This window comes from Callithrix jacchus, chromosome 8 (genome assembly GCF_049354715.1).
Source record: "Callithrix jacchus isolate 240 chromosome 8, calJac240_pri, whole genome shotgun sequence".
Lineage (NCBI taxonomy): Eukaryota > Metazoa > Chordata > Mammalia > Primates > Cebidae > Callithrix > Callithrix jacchus.
Genome location: NC_133509.1, coordinates 83,644,820 through 83,664,253, shown reverse-complemented (window position 1 = coordinate 83,664,253; position 19,434 = coordinate 83,644,820). Strand labels below are relative to the sequence as shown.

The 19,434-nt window shown below is 39.1% G+C and overlaps 1 long non-coding RNA gene across 1 annotated transcript in view; it reads left to right on the top strand.

Annotated features, from left to right (window-relative positions):
* Positions 1-4,342: 4,342 nt before the first annotated feature.
* Positions 4,343-19,434, top strand: part of LOC103795750 (uncharacterized) — a 61,990-nt gene continuing 46,898 nt past the window's right edge. Inside the window, exons 1-2 of the long non-coding RNA XR_008474394.2 lie at positions 4,343-5,934; positions 8,561-8,684. This is a non-coding gene — a long non-coding RNA (uncharacterized LOC103795750). The remainder of the gene's footprint in view (positions 5,935-8,560; positions 8,685-19,434) is intronic.

The following is a 19,434-nucleotide window of genomic DNA, read 5'->3' as shown; positions in this document are numbered from 1 at the left end:
AGGCGGCTCTGAAGTAGTATCTGGGATTGCTAGCAGGTCATTGGCTGTTGAGGAGGAATGGTTTCAGGTATCAGATGAGAATAAGAATGTGAAGCTTTTTTCTTACCAATCCACCTTGCTGTGAACACAATCTGAGGAAACTGGCTGTCTGTGTTTGAAATTAAAGATTATAACAATCAGGGAAAAAATGGCCTCCTTCTGCAGCCTGAGGAACCCATGCTACCTGGGCAAGATCTGGACCAGCAGCAGGTGGCAATGATCAAAGCAAATATCTTAGCCCCAACTAACCTCCAGCTCTCTAGGTGTTGTCAAGTAGAGACGCTGGTACATTGGCACTGGCAGGGATAAATGGAGGGATCTTTTCTATCAACATTTTGACTGCCTCTAACTTGTTCAGTGGCAACAACATCATCAGATGATTCATATCTATAGATAGGCAGTACTTGCTAGATGTTAATTTGGTTATGAATCATCTGGAGTGCTTTTTAAAATACAGATATTAATTCTTTGGATATGAGGTGAATTCTGAAATTCCAGATTTCTAACAAATTCCCAGGTGATGTGAATACAGATGGTCTGAGGACCACACTTTTGATTGCAGGGTGTGGTAGATATCTTTATGTCCCTCAAGAAGATCCCATACCCTAATCTCCAGGACTATGAGTATGTTACCTCACATGGCAAAAGGAACTTTACAGATATAGTTAAGTTTGCTAATTTATTGATGGGGAGATTCTCCTGGATTATTTGAATGGGTCCAATGGAATTATATAAACTCTTGAGAACAGAGAGCAGAAAAGAAGAAGTCAGAAATTTTATGTGTCAGAAGGACTTGACATACCATTGCTAACTTGAAGATGGAAGGACCATGTGGAGTTCTGCCAACATCCTGAATGAGCTTGGAAGTGGATTATTTTCCAGGGCATCCAATAAGGAACTCAGCCCTGCTGACACCTTGATTTTGGCCTTCTGAGACCCAGGGGATCCAGCTGAGCTATTTGCTGCCCAGACATCTGACCCATAGAAAGTGTAAGATGGTAAGTGAATATGGGTTTAAGCTGATAAATTTGAAGTGATTTGTTGTGGCAGTAATAGAAAACTATACACAAGGTAATCTACAGCACCTTTCACAGAATCATCCAGGATGAATACAGTGAATCTGAGTTTCACATCCAGGAAGGATGTGAGAGCAATCGGAATTGGCTTTTGCCTTGACCAGGCCTCTAGGGTTCTCAGAATTATTAAGGAAGGCCAGGCCCTCGGAGAACAAAGACGTTTTCACAGTAGAGAGAGATAGGGCCTTGGAGCTCTAGTGAAAGAGAATATTTAAAGAGATAGGAGGTTTTCCAACAAAACTGTGATTTATAGGTTACAAACAATATATATATAGGTTACAGGTAATATCAGTGTATTGGGAAACAGCTCTTCAAGGGTCTGTTGTATTTCTCTGTACTCCTGTGAGAAGCACTGACAACTTTTTGTTGCAGATGATCCTTCAAGGATGTTTGTAAACAGCCTTGCAAGACAGATATAGAGTCTGGCCTTCTCTGGACCAAGGGTAGGTTTATTTACTGCTAGTGTAATAAAAAGCATATTTCCTTTGGGGGTGAAGGTTGGTGGATTTGTTTGCTGCCCATTGTAAAAGATGGAGTTTCCTTTAGCCTGGTGTTCCTGTGTTCCATGGCTGTGATGCAAACCCACTGTGTGCTCAGCATCCACCTGGGCTACTTGAGACTACCCCTTTGGGCTTTGAGGGCAAGGGGAACCAGTATAAATGTGAAGCTTATGCTTGTTGTTGTGAGTAATAAAGTTTTTTGTCTCTCACCTTGGAGGCGAATCTCTTCTGCCAGCATCCATTAACTACGGCAGGCTCCCTTGTTAGCTTGCAAGAGGTTAAAACCTCAGTCCCTTTGCAGTTCATGACTGTATGCATAAAATCTGTGTGTGTGCGCGCATGCGCGCCTATGGTTCCACATATTAAAACTTAAAAAAACGATTAAAAAAGTCGAAGAAGATGTACTTATTATGAAATAGTAAGAAGTTTCTCAGTAGCATGAAGTAAATTGGTTTTAGGCTCCAATGCTGTCTTCTAAAACCATGCCCTTTATAGTGCATCTCCTGCTAACAAAGAAATATTATATTCAATCAGCAAGAAGTCCAGAAGTTACACTGAAATAAACAGCTATGCTTAACTTTTTAAAATATTTATTTTGCTACCATGGCTAGCATGTTTAATTAATATAGACCTTTCCCAAATATTACTTTATTTTATGCAAACTTTTTTTCGCATCCTTCCTGGGTTTTTAAAATATCTTTGCTTAATTTAAATAATAATAGTGGTAATGGTGACCTAAGTTCTTGATAAAAAATTTTAAAATGCTGTAGTTTAGGCTGGGCGCGGTGGCTCATGCTTGTAATCCCAGCACTTTGGGAGGCCGAGGCAAGTGGATCAGCTGAGGTCAGGAGTTCAAGACTAGCTTGACCAAGATGTGTGAAACTCCATCTCTACTAAAAATACAAAAATTAGCTAGGCATTATGGTTGGTGCCTGTAATCCCAGCTACTCTGGAAGCTGAGGCAGGCAAATTGCTTCAACCCAGGAGGCGTAGGTTGCAATGAGCAGAGATTGTGCCAATGCGCTTCAGCCTGAGTGACAGAGTGACACTTCATCTCAAAAAAAAAAAAAAAAATGCTATATTTTAAATTTTGGGAGTTGACATGAGCCTTTGGTAAACATTGCAAGAGATTATAATTATTTTCAACAACTTTTAAGAAGATTTAATTTTGTAGGAGGGCCTCAGTGTTAATAGTACTTCATTAGAAAAAAAATCAAAGTTAAGTAGATATTTATTGCTCTTTCTAGAAAGATTGAGAAATTCTGTGAACTATTGCAGCCCTGTTTTCACCTTTTAGATCCATCAAGGAGGAATGTAAGTGTGAGTGTGATCTGAAAACACTCTGTGAGTTTTATTTTTTATTTTTCAAAAATGTGTTACTTAGAGACCAGGCAAATTTCCGGTATTCAAAGTATAGCTTGTTTGGTAACGGATACCACTTGATAGTCCTCTATATCAAATTTGTCTTTTTCTTGACTCTGCCTGTTGAATATTCATTGTGTCTACCAAGACAGATTAAATATTTGCATGCAGGACTGTTCCGATTTTTATAAAAAGACTGTAAGTGTGTTGTTTTTTGTTTTGAGTCACCACTATTTCTCCATCTGCTTTTCATAGATTTCTGCCAAGTGAAAGAACGGGAAAAATAATCTAGGCCAAATGCTACCGTTTTGTGGTTGAAATTTTGTGTTTGTTTATATCAGAAAAACAATAGGAAGTAATTGTATAATAAGGAGTTCCTGTTTGCTGAGTGGAAGATGATTGCCTGGTAGGCCTGGTTAAAAGCAGATGAGTGGTGATGAGGAAAAGTATGATGACAGGTACAATTCCCTCTTATTATACAATAAAAAAGGTACCGATGTGAAGTGAGGGCTAGGCTAATTAGCTTATGTTCATCATCTCACAATGCATACATATATCAAAACACCATGTTGTACATCCACAATTGTGATTTGTTAGTCGTACCTCAATAAAGCTAGAAAAAAATTAAAAAGACTTGTTTTTATTGTATAGTCAAGGCCGATCTGATTTTTTTATTTGAAATTTTCACAGTTAAGTTAAAATAATTAATTGCTCACTGTTTTCTGAGCATCTCCTATATATAAAATACTTTTACCTAAAGAGTGCAATTATTTTTTCTCTTAAAAACGTAGCAAGTCTTGCCAAGCCCCCTTTTTATTCAACAAAGAAAAATGCCAATCTCTTTTTTTTGCAGATTTGTTTTTAGTATTTTGCATCTAACTCTTGAATAAGATAATTTGGGTTTTCCAGCAGCTCGCTGCCAGAATGCAGATTGTTTTTGCTCTTATATGATATTTTCTGTGAGAACTGCTCCTTTAGTATTTCCAGGTTACTAAAGATCAACTTAGAAGATTAGTAAAAGGTCCCTAAAATGATCTGAAAGGAAGAAAAAAACATCTCCAAGGAGAAGAGTTGTTCTTGTTTTGATAAAATGTTAGAACCGTTAACTTTATATTCGAAGTTCTCTCTCCCACTGTCATTCCCACTGAGTTAGTAAAGTGTTATGACTTGATACTGAAACCTCTTTTAGCTGATAAGACACGATTTTAATATTATGTCATGCTTTCTCTTATTCTTTGTTGTTGATGTCAATGCTTGATTTGTTTATTTCCAAACTATTTCTTAGTGTTGGAAATACAAATTCAGTACACATGACTGAAAATGTATCAGTGGTATTGCTGTTTGACATCTAGCCTTTGACAGAAATGCTTTTATTTTGTGAATTATGAATGTTATGTAATATTCCCAGGCTATGTTTTGTGAAATCATAAAAATGAGCCTTGAACAATCTGAGGCATGAAATTTTGTGTCTCTGTTGCTCTCTGGTGTCTTTTTTTGGTCCAACTCAACACGAGCCATAGTGTCTTATTAGTACTGTCATTTCCACATACAGTGTAATTTGTAAATACCTATGTAAAGAGCATTTTTTTTTTCATAAGGGAGAGAATAAGTCTAAAACACTTCTTTTTTTTTTTTTTTAAAAATAATAGAATGAGGTGAGAGTTCATAGTCTTAGTGTTTCCTCCCTTTAAGGGAAAGTAATATTGCTCCAGGAGTATAAACTCCCTTTGTACTCTACCCCCAACCTCCACCTAGGATATTTTCTATACTTTGTTAGCATGAAGGGAGTATTTTCAGCAGTTTCTTTGATCAAATTGGGAATATTCTGGGTAGTCTTCAAAATTCCGTGTGAATTCTCAACTCAGCACCCAGCTCAAGTGTTTCCTTTTCCAGTGATGTGATCCCGAACCTGACTCCACTAGAAAGTACACTCAGTTCAAATGATAACTTTTCTGAATGTCCTCAATTTTGTCTGATTTAGCCCACATTAAAGTACTCCTTTTTATTAAGTCTTATCTGCCTTAGAAGAAGGTCTTTCCTTTGTCTCTTATGCTTTTCTCTAGTTATTTGATTTGTATGTGTTTTGGCTTTTGAACTGCTATGTAAAGTCTGTGGGAGTAAGACCCATGTCTTATAAATCCTTTGCAACCCTGTGGTGCTGGAAACAGAGTAGCCACTTAGGAAAAAAATTGTTACTGATTGGATGAATGACATCCAGTGAGCAGTGGTGTTTACTTTCTCATGCCTTTGATTTCCTTTGTGGGAAGGCTCAGTGCCTTCATATGGAAGCAGCTTAAAGAATATTAATCAAATATATGAATGTGATAATGAGATGTGGTCTTTTTGGGTTTGTTTTGAATTAGGTGAGATGATATTTTTAAAAAAGTCATAGAAATGGTATAATACCTGTTTGAAATGGAGGTTTACAAATGGAAATGTCAAATATGGTGGGAGCCAGCTATACAGGACACTGAAAACTAGGCAAAAAGATGATATGATAATGAGTTTCTCCTTACAGGGACAAGACCATACGCTTAGACCCGTTCTATATGGGAAATGGAAGCTCTGATTGAGAATCTGGGCATCTTAGTCCAGTGCCTGTGGCCTGACCATGTTTTTTAATTGGTTTTCATAGCCTGACCCCTGTGGCTAAGAAAGAACCTTTTCCTAAATACTGTTAGACAAAGTGATGGGGAGAAAAACCAACCAAAAACACCCAAAGCTGCTGACTCAGCAGCAGTTCCAGCTACAGGAGTGCTGCAGCAGTAGGTCATTTGTAACAGAGAACAGCTGCCTTTGGAATATTGGTGCCAGAAATTCTTCTGCTTGAGCTTTTGTAGTATGTTTCTTGCCAGAAGAGCTGTGTTGCTCACGGGGTGCACACATTTCTGTAAGACTATTTTGGCTTCACAATCTGTTAATATGAGAAGTTATTTTTTGACTCCAAAAATGGCCTGGTGAGTGCAGCATCAGTGATGCCTTTGTGTCATTTTCCTGGGAGGCAGGTGGCTATGTTGGCTTCTTGATATTTATTTGTGCAGCATTTTGATATCATCTCGTCAGCGCTGACTTCAGTAGGGATGGAATATTTTAGTCGACGTCAGTGTGTTTTATTTGTGAAAAATACATTTAAGAGAATATAGTTGAAGTGCTGTGGCCTAGAGATCAAGGGACAGAAACTGTTTTGACTTCAGCCTGGGAGAGCTTTGTTAGGGGCTATGTTAGCAGAATTTGAACTGGTAGTTGTCTTTTGTGGTAGGAAGCACCTAGGAATACTCAGATGTCTTTGTGACTTGGAGAAGAATCTGCTACCCTAAAAATGTCCTAAGAGCTAGTAGTTATTTGATCTATTAGGAAAATTATGCTGCAAGATTTTGGAGAAAGATAATATAGGGAAACTACATAAATGTAATGCCTTAAAATAAAATCAAGTCCTTAACCCTATGAAAAGATAGATTTTTCCTTTTCTCATCTGTTATTAACTTTCAATAAAATTAATATGTGTATTAAATCTTTGCTTTTTTTCTTACTTAAAAGAAAAAATCTTTCTTCCTTTTCAAGGATAGTCCCTCCATTGCCGATGATCTCATTTATTTGGACTACTTTCAGAGTAGTAAAATAAATTTCTCTTTCTTTTATCATTTGCATATTTATTCCCTCTTCCTTCCTTGGCTCTTTTGCCATTTATGTACAATAAATTAAGGTTTCTCATCATCCTGAAACCCACTTTTTTTTTTTAACCTTTCTTCCCTTTGGTCTACTGTCCTATTTTTCTTCTTAATATTAATTGAATTCAATTTGGCTTTATGGGTTGTGCGTTGTGTTAGCTGCTGGGGTGCAGAGATGAATTAACATAGAGTGTCTGCTTTCAGACAGCTCATGGTCTACTGGAGGATGCAGATAAAACAGCTTACCTGGTAGATTATGCTAAGTACAAAGAAGACTTAGGCATAGAAGAATTGAGGACACAGAGCATGGGACATGTGACTCTATCTCAAAGACCAGGAAGCTTTCATAAAAGAGATCATGATTTAGTAGAATCTTGATAGATGAGTAGAGAAGATAGAAAGCCCTGTATGGACGGCCATATAAACATGAGGAAATTAATACATGGTTTGGCATCTTGGAAGGTATGGCTTCACCGGTAGGTACGGCCCATATAGTCCCATGCAATGGCTCTGTATGCCGTACAAAGGAGTTTTAGTTTTCTTTTGCCTTTGTAACAAATTATCATAGACTTGGTAGCTTAAAACAATACAAATTTATTATTTTACAGCTCAGGAGGTCACATGTCTGAAATAGGTCTTATGGAGCTAAGATTAAGGGTTGCCAAAATCGTATTCCTTTTGGAAGCTCCAGGGGAGAATCTGTTCCTTGTCTTTTTCAGCTTCTAGAGCCTGGCTTCTAGAGCCTGTATTCTTCAGCCTATGGGTGTTACTAGTACTGGGGACCAGGACATACACATCTTTTGAAGGCCATTATTTTTCTTACCACATAAGGTATTTGAATTTATCCTGAAGGCATAAAGAAGCTCTTGACACATAGTTAGCCAGTGAATATGGTGGTGCTTTAGAAATTTATGCTTTAGAAGAATCACTCTATGGAAAATAGACACTGGAGGAAGGGGGAAAATTAGAAGGATATTGCAGTTGTTCACACAAGAACAATGGGATCCTAAAACAAGGCAGTGGCAATGTGGATTGAAGGGGAGATGGCAGACTTAGCTAAAAAAATGGATATGGAGGCTGATCCAGGTCTTTAGGATGAGTCATCCTGGATAACTCTCAACTTTGAGACTTAGTGAGCCTAAGTATACAGCTATTCCATTAACCAAGATAGAAAATGAAAAAGAAGGTAACAGCAGATTTGGGGTAGCAAAATATTTGACTCGTTTTGGTTGTGATGACTGTGAGCAGAGAGGCATTGTACCCACCTGAAGATGATCTGGAACCCAGCAGAGAGGGTGTTATTTGGACTCATAAGATAACAATTGCATAGAAGAGATGGCCTAAAGATAATTTGTAAAATGGAAAAGTTTAAGGATCGAGTCTATATTATTAATGACTGGTCTTAAAAAGCCCTTGCTGTACTTTTTACAAGTAGTACTGAACACACACCCATGTACAGACTGTATTTTGTTCAAACTCATGGTAAATAAGAGTGGAGGATTTTTGAGGGTAGGAATAACCATTACCTTTGAATCTCCTCTTGTGTCCTCCCATTGACTGAATGAATACCCACCCACATCCAGGCATAAATCTAGCTTAGGGTTATATTGCATCCCTTTGTGTTGAAATATAAATCCTGAATTATTATAATCAGTGGCATTTTTGGCCTGTTGATACCTTTACTAATATAGACCTTTACTAATTTACAAAAAGAAATATTTGGGGTTTCTCCTATTTGGGAATTGTCTTTCAGAGTCACAATAATTATCAGTACTACAATTTGGTTAAATATAGATGCTTTCCAGGGAAGTAGTTGAAATGTGTGTGTTTTCAGGGCTGGAAATCTGAAGAAAAAGTTTATTTTATTTACCTTAGATTAATGACTATACAAAGTGGCTTTTTTTTTTTTTTTTAGATGGAGTCTCTGTTGCCCAAGCTGGAGTGCAGTGTCATGATCTCTGCTCACTGCAATGTCCGCCTCCTGGGTTCAAGTGATTCTTCTGCCTCAGCCTCCTGAGTAACTGGGATTGGGACTACAGGTACATACCACCATGCCTGGCTAATTTTTGTATTTTTGGTAGAGATGGGGTTTCACTATATTGGCCAGGCTGGTCTCAAACTCCTGACTTCGTGATCTGCCTGTCTCGGCCTCCGGAAGTGCTGGGAGTACAGGTGTGGGCCACTGCACCTGGCCGAATACACAAAATTTTTATGTTTTATGTTTTTTTTAATCACAAAGTTTTATGTTCATTCCACACAATTTTATGATACTGTTTCAGTAAGAAGTGGTAAGAGACAATCTGGAAGTTTCCAAGGCTTCCAGACTCTCCCTGGGTCTATTTTTCCAGTTAATAACATCCTTTCCTGTCTTTTAGAAACCTCAGAGCTTCAGAGTCACCTTTGGCTTTGCTCTCCTTCTCTTTGTTCAACTAGCCACGAAAATTGGTCAGCTGACCTCTGAAATGTCTCATCATTTTCTCCTTCTGATTTCTCCTGAGCTCTTGTGTTGTGCTGAATCCTTATGAACATCAGCAGGGAAGGCAACCAGTTTGAAAGGCTGAAGAACAGACCCAGAGCCAGCAAATGAGACATGGGGTTTTATTAAGGGCTTACATACAAGAAAGAGAGTCCAGGAGTGGTGGGCTGGGCTGGAAAACCACAGCCACTGGCAGACAGCATGCAGTTTATATAGCTTTTACTTACCACCCTCTCCTTAATGACTTCCACCTGGCAACCTTCATTTAACTCAAAGCTTAGGCTTCAATCTCCTCAACAGCCTGTGTTCCACCAGAAGATCCTCATACACAAGGAACGAATCTCCAGGTAGGCCACTTCTGGATTCTCTAGCTTGGAACACACATTCAGGGGCATCTGCCACATAGGGTCATTCTAAGGGTATGCTTAAGTTATTGCTGTCAGGTGCATTTACCCTACATCTTGAAATAATCTTTTAATAGCTCTCAGCATCCAGCCTATCCCCAGTGCTAGTTTATTTTGAACATTTTAAATTAGGTAGGTTTTTCTGAAACACACAACTATCAAATCCTGTACAAACCCTTCAGTAGCTCTCCATCACCTGTAAAGTAAAGCCCCAGACATCTCATATTCAAGACCCAGCTTGCCCTCCTCCAGATATTTCCAACCATGGACACCCCACTCTAGGCTTTGTGATTTTTCTCCACTATTCCTATGAGAATGGGCTTCCTTTTTCTGCCTTCCTGGCTTCTATGGTAACTTAATGAACAGTGACTTACTTTCAAAGGTCCAGCTTAAAGAGCATATCCCTTGTGTGTCTTTTATTCCCTTTTGCCATGATAAGTGTTCTTCCTATACTAACTCTCTCTACCTTAATTCTTAACCCCATTCCTCACCCCTCCTTACCGCTCTCAGATTCTTTTTTAAAAAAATATGTATTTTTATTGTACTTTAGATTATGGGGTACATGTGCAGATCATGCAGACTTGTTGCATAGTTATATACATGGCAATGTGGTTTGCTGCCTCCATCCCCCATCACCTATATCTGGCATTTCTCCCCATGTTATCCCTCTCCAACCTCCCTATCCCCCGCTGTCCCTACCCTACTCCCAACCAACAGACCCTGGTGTGTGATGCTCCCCTCCTTGTGTCCACATGTTCTCATTGTTCAACACCCGCCTATGAGTGAGAACATGCAGTGTTTGATTTTCTGTTCTTGTCAGTTTGCTGAGAATGATGGTTTCCAGGTTCATCCATGTCCCTACAGAGGACACAAACTCATCGTTTCTTATAGCTGCATAGTCTTCCATGGTATATATGTGCCACATTTTTCTTGTCCACTCTGTCATCAGTGGGCATTTGGGTTGGTTCCAGGTCTTTGCTATTGAAAACAGTGCTGCAGTGAACATACATGTGCATGTGCCTTTATAATATAATGATTTATAATCCTTTGTATATATACCGAGTAATGGGATTGCTGGGTCAAATGGAATTTCTGTTTCTAGGTCCTTGAGGAATTGCCACACTGTCTTCCACAATGGTTGAACTAATTTACACTCCCACCAACAGTGTAAAAGTGTTCCTATTTCTCCACATCCTCTCCAGCATCTGTTGTCTTGATTTTTTAATGATCACCATTCTATCTGGTGTGAGATGGTATCTCAATGTAGTTTTGATTTGCATTTCTCTAATGACCAGTGATGATGAGCATTTTTTCATATGTTTGTTGGCCTCATATATGTCTTCTTTGAAAAGTGTCTGTTCATTTCATTTGCCCACTTTTGAATGGGTTTGTTTGTTTTTTTCTTTTACATCTGTTTTAGTTCTTTGTAGATTCTGGATGTTAGCCCTTTGTCAGATGGGTAGATTGCAAAAATGTTTTTCCCATTCTGCTGGTTGCCAGTTCACTCCAATGATTGTTTAAACAGAAGTTCTGGAGTTTAATTGGATCCCATTTGTCTATTTTGGCTTTTGTTGCCATTGCTTTTGGTGTTTTAGTCATGAAGGCCTTGCCTATGCATATGTCCTGAATGGTTTTGCCTAGGTTTTCTTCTAGAGTTTTTTAGTGTTAGGTCTTATGTTTAAGTCCATCTGGACTTAATCCATCTGGAGTTAATTTTAGTGTAAGGTGTCAGGAAGGGGTCCAGTTTCTCCTTTCTGCACATGGCTAGCCAGTTTTGCCAACACAGTTTATTAAACAGGGAATCCTTTCCCCATTTCTTGTTTTTGTCAGGTTTGTCAAAGATCAGATGGTTGTAGATGTGTGGCATTGCCTCTGAGGTCTCTATTCTGTTCCGTTGGTCTATATTTCTGTTTTGGTACCAGTACCATGCTGTTTTGATTACTGTGGCCTTGTAGTATAGTTTGAAGTCAGGGAGCATGATGCCTCCAGCTTTGTTCATTTTGCTTAGGATTGTCTTCGCTATGTGGGCTCTCTTGGTTTCATACAAAGTTTAAGGTGTTTTTTTCCAGTTCTGTGAAGAGGGTCATATGTAGCTTGATGGGGATAGTGTTGAATCTGTAAATTACTTTGAGCAGTATGGCCATTTTCACAATATTGATTGTTCCTAACCGTGAGCATGGAATGTTTTTCCATCTGTTTATGTCCTGTCTTATTTCCTTGAGCAGTGGTTTGTAATTCTCCTTGAAGAGGTCCTTTACATCCTTTGTTAATAGTATTCCTAGGTATTTTATTCTCTTTGCAGCGAGTGTGAATGGGAATTTGCTCTTGATTTGGTTCTCTTTTAGTCTGTTATTGGCATATAAGAATGCTTGTGATTTCTGCACACTGATTTTGTGTCCTGAGACTTAGCTCAATTTGCTTATCAGTTTAAGGAGATTCTGGGCTGAGATGATGGGTTCTTCTTAATATACAATCATGTTGTCTGCAAATAGAGACAAATAGAGACAATCCTCCTTTACTAATTGAATACTCTGTATTTCTTTTTCTTGCCTGATTGCTCTGGCTAGAACTTCCAATACTATGTTGAATAGGAGTGGTGAGAGAGAGAGCATCCTTGTCTAGTGCCAGATTTCAAAGGGAATGTTTCCAGTTTTTGCCCAATCAGTATGATATTGGCTGTTGTTCTGTCATAAATAGCTTTTACTAATTTGAGATATGTTTAATTGATAACTAGTTTATTGAGAATTTTTAGCATAAATGGCTGTTGAATTTTGTTGAAGGCCTTCACTGCATCTATTGAGATAATCATGTGGTTTTTGTCTTTGGTTCTGTTTATATTGTGAATTACATTTAAAGGCTTGAATACTTTGAACCAGCCTTGCATCTCTGGGATGAAGCCTACATGATTGTGATGGATAAGCTTTTTGATGTACTGTTGCAGTCGGTTTGCCAGTATTTTATTGAAGACTTTTACATCTATGTTCATCGTGGATATTGGCCTGAAGTTTTCTTTTTTTGTTGAGTCTCTGCGGGGTTTTGGTATCAGGATGATGTTGGTCTCATAAAATGATTGGGAAGGATTTTCTCTTTTTGGATTGTTTGGAATAGTTTCAGAAGGAGTGGTACCAGCTCCTACTTCTATATCTGATAGAATTTGGCTGTGAACCCATCACAGGGCTTTTTTTGGTTGGTAGGCTATTCATTTCTGCCTCAACTTCAGCCTTTGTTATTGGTCTATTCAGGGTTTCATCTTGTTCCTGGCTTAGGCTTGGGAGGGTGCAAGTGTCCAGGAATTTCTCCAGTTCTTCCAGGTTTACTGGTTTATGTGTGCATTAATTTGTTTGTTGTAATCTGTGATGGTAGTTTGTATTTCTGTGGAATTGGTGGTGATATCCTCTTTATCTTTTTTTATTGCATCTATTTGATTCTTCTCTCTTTTATTTTTTATTAATCTGGCTAGCGGCCTGTGTATTTTGTTGATCTTTTCAAAAAACCAGCTCCAGATTTATTGATTTTTTTTGAAGGGTATTTCGTGTCTATATCTCCTTCAGTTCTACTCCGATCTTAGTTATTTCTTGTTGTCTGCTAGCTTTTGAGTTTTTTTTTGGATCTTGCTCCTCTAGCTGTTTCAATTTTGATGACAGGGTGTTGATTTTAGATCTTTTCTTCCTTCTCGTGTGGGCATTTTTGCTATAAATTTTCCTCTAGACACTGCTTTAAATGTGTCCCAGAGATTCTGGTACACTGTGTATTTGTTCTTGTTGGTTTCAAAGAACATCTTTATTTCTGCCTTCATTTCATTGTTTATTCTGTCAACATTTAAGAGCCTGTTGTTCAGTTTCCATGAAGTTGTGGAGTTCTGAATTAGTTTATTAATCCCGAGTTCTAATTTGATTGTAGTGTGGTCTGAGAGACTGTTTATTATGATATCTGTTCATTTACATTGGCCAAGGAGTGATATTATTCCAATTATGTGGTCGATTTTAGAGTAGGTGTAATGTGGTATTGTAAAGAATGTATATTCTGTTGATTTGGGGTGGAGAGTTCTCTAAATGTCTATTAGGTTTGCTTGGTCCAGATCTGAGTTCAAGTCCTGGATATTCTTAAATTTCTGTCTCATTGATCTGTCTAATATTGACAGTGGAGGGTTAAAAAGTCTCTCACTATTATTGTGTGGGAATCTAAGTCTCTTTGTAGGTCATTAAGAACTTGCCTTATGTATCTGGGTGCTCCTGTTTTGGGTGTGTATATATTTAGGATAGTTAACTCTTCTTGTTACATTGATCCTTTTACCAATATGTAATTCCCTTCTTTGTCTCTTGTCCTACCTTTGTTGGCTTAAAGTCTATTTTATCAGAGAGTAGGATTGCAACTCCTGCTTTTTATTGCTCTCCATTTGCTTTGTAAACCTTCCTCCATCCCTTTATTTTGAATCTATTTGTGTCCTTGCATGTGAGATGGGTTTCCTGGATACAGCACACCAATGGGTCTTGACTTTTTATCCAATTTACCATTCTGTGTCTTTTGATGGGAACATTTAGCCCATTTACAGTTAAGGTTGATATTGTTATGTGTGAATTTGATCCTGTCAGTTTGATGCTAGCTGGTTATTTGCCCATTAGTTGATGCAGTTTCTTCATTGTGTTGATGCTCTTTACCATTTGGTATGTTTTTGGAGTGCCTGGTACTGATTGTTCCTTTCTATGTTCAGTGCTTCTTTCAGGAGCTCTTCTACGGCAAGCCTAGTGGTGATGAAATCTCTCAGCAATTGTTTGTTCATAAAGGATTTTATTTCCCCTTCACTTATGAAGCTTAGTTTGGCTGGATATGAAATTTTAGGTTGAAAGTTCTTTTCTTTAAGGATGTTGCATACTGGCCCCCAGTGTCTTCTGGCTTGTAGGGTTTCTCCTGAGAGGTCCGATGTGAGTCTGATGGGTTTCCCTTTGTGGGCAACCTGACTTTTCTCTCTGGTTGCCCTTAGCATTTTTTCCTTCTTTTCAACCTTGGTGAATGTGACAATTATGTGCCTTGGGGTTGCTCTTCTTGAAGAATATCTTTGTGATGTTCTGTGTATTTCCTGGATTTGAATGTTGGCCTGCCTTGCCAGGTTGGGGAAGTTCTCCTGGATTATATCCTGAAGAGTGTTTTCCAGCTTGGATTCATTCTCTGGTCACATTCAGGTACACCTGTCAAACATAGATTAGGTCTTTTCACATAATCCCATATTTCTTGAAGGCTTTGTTCATTTCTTTTCACTTTTTTCTCTCATATTGCCTTCTTGTTTTTTTTTCATTTGGTTGATTTTTAATCTCTGATATCCTTTCTTCTGCTTTGTCAATTTGACCATTGAAACTTGTATATGTTTCGCTAAGTTCTCCTCCTGTGTTTTTCAGCTCCATCAGGTCATTTATATTCTTCTCTAAGCTATTTATTCTTGTTAGCATTTCATCAAACCTTTTTTCAAGGTTTTTAGTTTCTTTGCATTCGGTTAGAACATGTTCTTTTAGATCAAGAAGTTTGTTATTATTCACCTTCTGAAGCCTGTTTCTGTCAATTCATCAGACTCATTCTCCATCCAGCTTTCTTCCCTTCCTGGTGTGGAGTCGTGATCTCTTGGAAGAGGAGCGGAGTTCTGGTTTTTGGTGTTTTCATCCTTTTTGCTCTGGTTTCTTCCCATCTTTGTGGATTTATCTACTTGTGTTCTTTGTAGTTGGTGACTTTTGTATGGGGTCTCTGAGTTGACATCCTTTTTTTTTTGATGTTGAATATGTTTCTTTCTGTTGTTTAGTTTTCCTTATAACAGTCATGCCCCTCTGCTGTAGGACTGCTGGAGGTCCACTCCAGACCCTGCTTGCCTGGGAATCACCTGTGGTGGCTGCAGAACAGTAAGGGTTGTTGTTAGTTTCTTCTTCTGTTATCTTCATCCCAGAAGGGCACCTGTCAAGATGTCATCCTGAGTTTTCTTTATGAGGTGTCTCTTTGGATATACAGCAGTCAGGGATCTGCTTGAGAAGGCAGTCTGTCCCTCATAGGAGCTCAAGTGCTGAGCTGGGAGTGCCATTGTTCTGTTCAGAGCTTCTGGGAAGGTACATTTAAGTCTTTTGTAGCAGAACTCATAACTGCCTTTTCCCCCAGGTGCTCTGTCCTGGGAAGGTGGGTCTTTATTTATATGTTCCTGATGTGCTGCTGCCTTTTTCAGATTCCTTGCCCAGCAAGGTGGTAGTCTAGCCACAGTCTGCCAGCAGAGGCATTGCTGAGCTGCTATGGGCTCTGCCCAGCTGCTGTGTGAACTTCCTGTTAGAACTCCCTCGGTAATTGTGGTCTGCTTCAGTAATGGTGGACTGCCTCAGTAACGGCAGAATGCCTCAGGAAAGGTGGACTGCCTCAGTAATGGTGATCTGCCTTGGTAATGGTTGATGCCCTTTCCCCCCACTGAGCTGAACTGTCCTGGATCCAGCTATGCTTGCTGCAAAACTCTCAATCCTGAGCGTTTCAGATTGCTGGTCTTTTGGGGGGGGTGGGAACTGCTGAACCAGATCACTTGGCTCCCTGTTTCAGCCCCTCCTTTTTCAGTCGAATGGGCAGCTTTGTATCCCAGGCATTCCAGGTACCTGTTGAAATGGCCACCTGGATTTGTGCGAATTCTTGTGTGGAGACCCGCAGTGCTGGCTGAAACAGCTGTGCTGGAAACTCATGGCACTTTTTAGCTTGGGAATCTCCTGGTGTGTGGGTAGTAAAAACTCGTTTGGAAATGCAGTGACCAGTCACCCTCTGCATTCTTCTCACTGGAAAATGTACTCCAGAGCTGTTCCTCTTCAGCCATCTTTGATCTCTCCTTACCACTCTCAGATTCTTTATCCTTAGCACATAACTGGTATTTAATAATGATTTAATGGGTTGAGTGGTTTGATAGAAAATCTAGTTATAGTTTAGTATCAGTCCCTCTCCTGATTAACTATGGGTCTCTCTTCCTCTTTTGTTTGCCTGTGAAAGGGGAGAAAACCAAAGTACAGGTATATTAGATCAATTCATGATAGCCTGAGATCTCTACTGTAAGTGCCCCTAATTTACATAGTAAGGTTTTAAGATAAAGAATGAGAATGTTACTCAAATTCTGTTCAGTCGTTTGTGCCTGGGTGTGGCTAGCAGGTCCAATTTAACTCCAAGTCAGATTTATGCCTGTGAGTTTCAGAAGCAGCCATTCTTATTATTTTCTTCCAGGAATGCTTGGTAAAACAATTTCACAGGAATGTATACTTTAACCTTACTCAGTTTTCTGGTTTTCCCAGGAGACTTGCTCATGTCTTGCTGTTGTTCAGGGTTAAAAAGCAGGTGGGGCTGCAAGTAACCTTTGATAATGAAACCTGGCTTCTATTCAGAAACCTGAAAATCTAACCTATTTCAGATTTGAGAGTCCATTGTTTATCAAACCCCCTGAGTTCCTTAAGGCTGTAGACTCTCTGACTGGGTTGTAAGAATGTACTCACTAGGCTAAAGAACCATCTTCCTTTATCTTTCTAAGATTCAAGTAAACTGTGCTTCTGTTTTATGGAAAGCCAAAGAGGTAGACACTACCTCATGGAGAGGTGCAGTCAGAAGTGCTGTATTGATGCTGGGTGCAGTGGCTCACACCTGTAATACCAGCACTTTGGAAGGTTGAGGTGGGTGGATCACTTGAGGTCAGGAGTTTGAAACCAGCCTGGCCAACATGTTGAAACTCTGTCTCTACTAAAATATAAAAATTAGCCAGGCATAGTGGCACATGCTTGTAATCCAACTACTCAGGGGGCTGTGGCAGAAGAATCACTTGAATTCAGGAGGTGGAGGTTGCAGTGGGCTGAGATCTTGTCATTGCACTCTAGCCTGGGTGACAAAAGCAAAACTCCATCTCAAAAAAAAAAATGGTGTTGTACTGGTTTGCTAATAACAAAGTACCATAGACCAGATGTTTTAAAGAACTGAAATTTATTATCTCCTAGTGGTGGATGCTTGTCGTCCAAGATCAAGATGTTAGAAGGGAAGGTTCCTGCTCAGGCTGTGGGAGAGACTCTGTTCCATGCCTCTTGCCTAGTTTCTTGTGGTTCGCTGGCAATCTCTGCAATTCCTTGGCTTGTAGAGATTATCATCCTGATACCTGTCTTCATCCTTCATCCTTTCATACACAGGTATGTACTACCTGTGTACATACCTGTCTGTGTCCAAATTCTCCCTTTTTATAAGCATACTTGTCAGGTTAGGTTAGGGTTCACATGAATGACCTCATTTTAACTAACTTATCTCAGAAGAAACCCTGTTTCCAAGTAAGTTTATACTCTGAGGTACTGGAGGTTAGGACTTTGACTTACTGTTTTTGGGAGATCCAGTTCTACTCATAACAAATGGTTTGTGCTGGTCTGGCACACTGGCTGTAGCCCTGGAGTAAGGTCTTGGAGTCCTTTGATGCTGGATTGTGGGGATACGGAGAACTCTTAGAGAGAGGATTGAAGGGAGGTGCTAGATAAATGTGTGAAGCACAGGCTATTAACTGATTGGTAGGACAGCATTTTGATTATCATCCCTGGGTAGGGAGATTGACTTACTTTGCAATATATTTTAGGGGTGCTGAGAAGGCCACTGCCTCATAAAATTCCTATTTGTTGATGAATACTTGAACTTATATCAACCAACTCCTACAAATTTCAGAAGTTGTTGCTCTTATGAAGTGTTCATTTTGTGCCAGGCATAGTTCTTTCTCATCACAACTCTATGAGGAAGATGTTTTCATTTTTACAAGATGAGAAAACTAAGAAACACCGGTTAAACAACTTATCCAAGGCAATAACTAGTAAGACTTCCAGAGTCTGTGCTGCTAACCAATATAGTAGTGTGCCTCTATGTAAATAGCTAATAATAAGAGACTACCGTATTTTCACTGTTCTTGGGTTGGTCTCATGATATATTTTTAAATGATTTTGGCCCAATCTATTTCAGATTCATTTTGTAGTAATGAGAAACATAGAAAATATATAAAGCTAAAGATTGGCTCCCTGGAATGCAATCCACTCTCTCCTCTCCCTTTCTCCAGCAGAGGTCATAGGCCTTGGCTCTGACCATGACCATGTTGATTAGGAGCAGATATATGATCTAAGAAATTTTCCTGGCCCCAGCTTTTGATAATGTCTGAAATTTTAATCCTGGAGATTCATTGTACTTACAGGGGCTCTCAGATAAATAGTTATTGATATGATTTGCCTACACTGGGATATTCAAGTTTGAGTACCTACTCCCTGCTGTTAGTATTTTAATTGAATCTGAGATTACTTTCTTAGATCTCTAGCTATGATGAGACTCTCAAGGAGTTACATTGTTACATTGATGATGTAGAGCTTGGCTGATAGTGGCCAAAGAATCCAGGAATATTATCAACCAATTAATTAATCAATTAGTTGATGCCACCAATATTTATTGAGCACATCTTCTGGGCCAGATACTGTGCTATATGCTGGTATAGAGCCAACCATACTGTGGCAAAAAAGAGAAGCTGAAAGGAGAAGTGTATAGGGCTTTGAAAATAAGCCCATGATTTTGGGAGTTTTGTCTCAGGCTAGCTGGTCTTTCCCCAATACAATATTATTTCCAGTGGATAAAGTTCAAGATAAGATGTTTCCAGGAAGAGATGATGGGTAGTGATATGTGGAATCCTGTTGCTTTGCTTCCCTTCTGTTGTCTTTTAGTTATGCCGTAGACTATGAAACTCTGTACCAGAATTGGAAGAGTCAAGGGTAGATAAGAGCTCTTGCCAACATTCAGAGATCTGGAAAAGAAGTTGCTACTTCAGACAAAGAAAACTTTTGGAATTGTCTGTCATTAGAGTTTTTTTGTGTTGTCTTTATTATCTCTCCTGTTAATACAGTATCTGACACATAGGAA